This window comes from Arachis stenosperma, chromosome 5, assembly GCF_014773155.1.
Source record: "Arachis stenosperma cultivar V10309 chromosome 5, arast.V10309.gnm1.PFL2, whole genome shotgun sequence".
In the NCBI taxonomy this organism is placed as follows: domain Eukaryota; kingdom Viridiplantae; phylum Streptophyta; class Magnoliopsida; order Fabales; family Fabaceae; genus Arachis; species Arachis stenosperma.
This window is the reverse complement of record NC_080381.1, coordinates 49,048,114-49,051,800: the sequence shown is the minus strand read 5'-3', so window position 1 is coordinate 49,051,800 and position 3,687 is coordinate 49,048,114. Positions and strand designations below refer to the sequence as shown.

Sequence of the window (3,687 nt, the reverse complement as noted above, 5' to 3'; positions counted from 1 at the left end):
AACCTCATGAACTTCCACTTCTTCTCCAATCATGATGCTATGAATCATGATGGCTCGGTCTAGAGTAACTTTGGACCGATTGCTAGTGGGAATGATTGAGCGTTGGATAAACTCCAACCATCCTCTAGCCACGGGCTTGAGGTCATGCCTTCTTAGTTGAACCGGCTTCCCTCTTGAATCTCTCTTCCATTGGGCGCCCTCTTCACAAATGTCAGTGAGGACTTGGTCCAACCTTTGATCAAAGTTGACCCTTCTAGTGTAAGGATGTTCATCTCCTTGCATCATAGGCAAGTTGAATGCCAACCTTACATTTTCCGAACTAAAATCCAAGTATTTTCCCCGAACCATAGTAAGCCAATTCTTTGGATCCGGGTTCACACTTTGATCATGGTTCTTGGTGATCCATGCATTGGCATAGAACTCTTGAACCATTAAGATTCCGACTTGTTGAATGGGGTTGGTAAGAACTTCCCAACCTCTTCTTCGGATCTCATGTCGGATCTCCGATATTCACTCTTTTTGAGTGAAAAAGGGACCTCGGGGATCACCTTCTTCAAGGCCACAACTTCATAGAAGTGGTCTTGATGCACCCTTGAGATGAATCTCTCCATCTCCCATGACTCGGAGGTAGAAGCTTTTGCCTTCCCTTTCCTCTTTCTAGAGGTTTCTCCGGCCTTGGATGCCATAAATGGTTATGGAAAAACAAAAAGCAATGCTTTTACCACACCAAACTTAAAAGGTTTGCTCGTCCTCGAGCAAAAGAAGAAAGAAGAGAGTAGAAAAGAAGAAATGAGAAGAAGGGAATGGCTTAGTGTTCGGCCAAAAAGGGGAAGAAGTGGTGTTTAGGTTGTGGGAAATGAAGGAGTGAAGATGGGTATATATAGGAGTGGGGGAAGGGTTATGGTTCGGCTATGGGAGGGTGAGTTTGGGAGGGAAAGTGGTTTGAATTTGAAGGGTGAGGTAGGTGGGGTTTTATGAAGGATGGATGTGAGTGGTGAAGAGAAAGATGGGATTTGATAGGTGAAGGGTTTTTGGGGAAGAGGTGTTGAGGTGATTGGTGAAGAATAGAGAGAGTGGTGGGGTAGGTGGGGATCCTGTGGGGTCCACAGATCCTAAGGTGTCAAGGAAAAGTCATCCCTGCACCAAATGGCATGCAAAATTGCGTTTTTAGCCAATTCTGGCGTTAAACGCTGGGCTGGTGCCCATTTCTGGCGTTTAACGCCAAGTTCTTGCCTTTTTCTGGCGTTTAACGCCAGTCTGGTGCCCCTTTCTGGCGTTAAACGCCCAGAATGGTGCCAGACTGGGCGTTAAACGCCCAACAGCTAGCCTTACTGGCGTTTAAACGCCAGCACGCTCTCCTCCAGGGTGTGTTGTTTTTCTTTCTGCTTTTCATTCTGTTTTTGCTTTTTCAATTGATTTTGTGACTTCTCATGATCATCAACCTACAAAATAAAATAAAATAACAAAGGAAAATATATAAAATATAACATTGGGTTGCCTCCCAACAAGCGCTTCTTTAATGTCAGTAGCTTGACCGAGGGCTCTCATGGAGCCTCACAGATGCTCAGAGCAATGTTGGAACCTCCCAACACCAAACTTAGAGTTTGAGTGTGGGGGTTCAACACCAAACTTAGAGTTTGGTTGTGGCCTCCCAACACCAAACTTAGAGTTTGACTGTGGGGGCTCTGTTTGACTCTGATTTGAGAGAATCTCTTCATGCTTCCTCTCCATGGTGACAGAGGGATATCCTTGAGCCTTAAACACAAAGGATTCTTCATTCACTTGAATGATCAGTTCACCTCCATCAACATCAATCACAGCCTTTGCTGTGGCTAGGAAGGGTCTGCCAAGGATGATAGATTCATCCATGCACTTCCCAGTCTCTAGGACTATGAAATCAGCAGGGATGTAATGGTCTTCAATCTTTACCAAAACATCCTCTACAAGTCCGTAAGCTTGTTTTCTTGAATTGTCTGCCATCTCTAGTGAGATTCTTGCAGCTTGTACCTCAAAGATCCCTAGCTTCTCCATTACAGAGAGAGGCATGAGGTTTACACTTGACCCTAAGACACACAGAGCCTTCTTGAAGGTCAATGTGCCTACGGTACAAGGTATGGAGAACTTCCCAGGGTCCTGCCTCTTTTGAGGTAATTTCTGCCTAGACAAGTCATCTAATTCTTTGGTGAGCAAAGGAGGTTCGTTCTCCCAAGTCTCATTTCCAAATAACTTGTCATTTAGCTTCATGATTGCTCCAAGGTATTTAGCAACTTGCTCTTCAGTAACATACTCATCCTCTTCAGAGGAGGAATACTCATCAGAGCTCATGAAAGGCAGAAGTAAGTCCAATGGAATCTCTATGGTCTCATTTTGAGCCTCAGATTCCCATGGTTCCTCATTAGGGAACTCATTGGAGGCTAGTGCACGCCCATTGAGGTCTTCCTCAGTGGCGTTCACTTCCTCTCCTTCCTCTCCAAATTCGGCCATGTTGATGGCCTTGCACTCTCCTTTTGGATTTTCTTCTGTATTGCTTGGAAGAGTACTAGGAGGGAGTTCAGTAATTTTCTTGCTCAACTGTCCCACTTGTGCCTCCAAATTCCTAATGGAGGACCTTGTTTCAGTCATGAAACTTTGAGTGGTTTTGATTAGATCAGAGACCATGGTTGCTAAGTCAGAGTGGTTCTGCTTAGAATTCTCTGTCTGTTGCCGAGAAGATGATGGAAAAAGCTTGCCATTGCTAAACCTGTTTCTTCCACCATTATTGTTGTTGAAACCTTGTTGAGGTCTCTGTTGATCCTTCCATGAGAGATTTGGGTGATTTCTCCATGAAGAATTATAGGTGTTTCCATAGGGTTCTCCTATGTAATTCACTTCTTCCATTGAAGGGTTCTCAGGATCATAAGCTTCTTCTTCAGATGAAGCATCCTTAGTACTGCTTGGTGCATTTTGCATTCCAGACAGACTTTGAGAAATCAAATTGACTTGTTGAGTCAATATCTTGTTTTGAGCCAGAATGGCATTCAGAGTATCAATCTCAAGAACTCCTTTCTTCTGACTTGTCCCATTGTTCACAGGATTCCTTTCAGAAGTGTACATGAATTGGTTATTTGCAACCATTTCAATTAGTTCTTGAGCTTCTGTAGGCGTCTTCTTCAGATGAAGAGATCCTCCAGCAGAGCTATCCAAAGACATCTTGGATAGTTCAGAGAGACCATCATAGAAAATACCTATGATGCTCCATTCAGAAAGCATGTCAGAAGGACATTTTCTGATCAATTGTTTGTATCTTTCCCAAGCTTCATAGAGGGATTCTCCATCCTTCTGTCTGAAGGTTTGGACTTCCACTCTAAGCTTACTCAATTTTTGAGGTGGAAAGAACTTTGCCAAGAAGGCATTGACTAGCTTTTCCCATGAGTCCAGGCTTTCTTTAGGTTGTGAGTCCAACCATGTTCTAGCTCTGTCTCTTACAGCAAAAGGGAATAGCATAAGTCTGTAGACCTCAGGGTTAACCCCATTAGTCTTGACAGTGTCACAGATTTGCAAGAATTCAGCTAAGAACTGATGAGGATCTTCCAGTGGAAGTCCATGGAACTTGCAATTCTGTTGCATTAGAGAAACTAATTGAGGCTTAAGCTCAAAGTTGTTTGCTCCAATGGCAGGGATAAAGATGCTTCTCCCATAGAAGTCAGG

General features: G+C 43.8%; 1 non-coding gene across 1 annotated transcript; it reads left to right on the top strand.

Annotated features, from left to right (window-relative positions):
• The first annotated feature begins 3,243 nt into the window (after nt 1-3,243).
• Nucleotides 3,244-3,351, top strand: LOC130984833 (small nucleolar RNA R71). The gene has a single exon (XR_009088740.1). It is a non-coding gene; the product is annotated as a small nucleolar RNA R71 (small nucleolar RNA).
• Nucleotides 3,352-3,687: the final 336 nt, after the last annotated feature.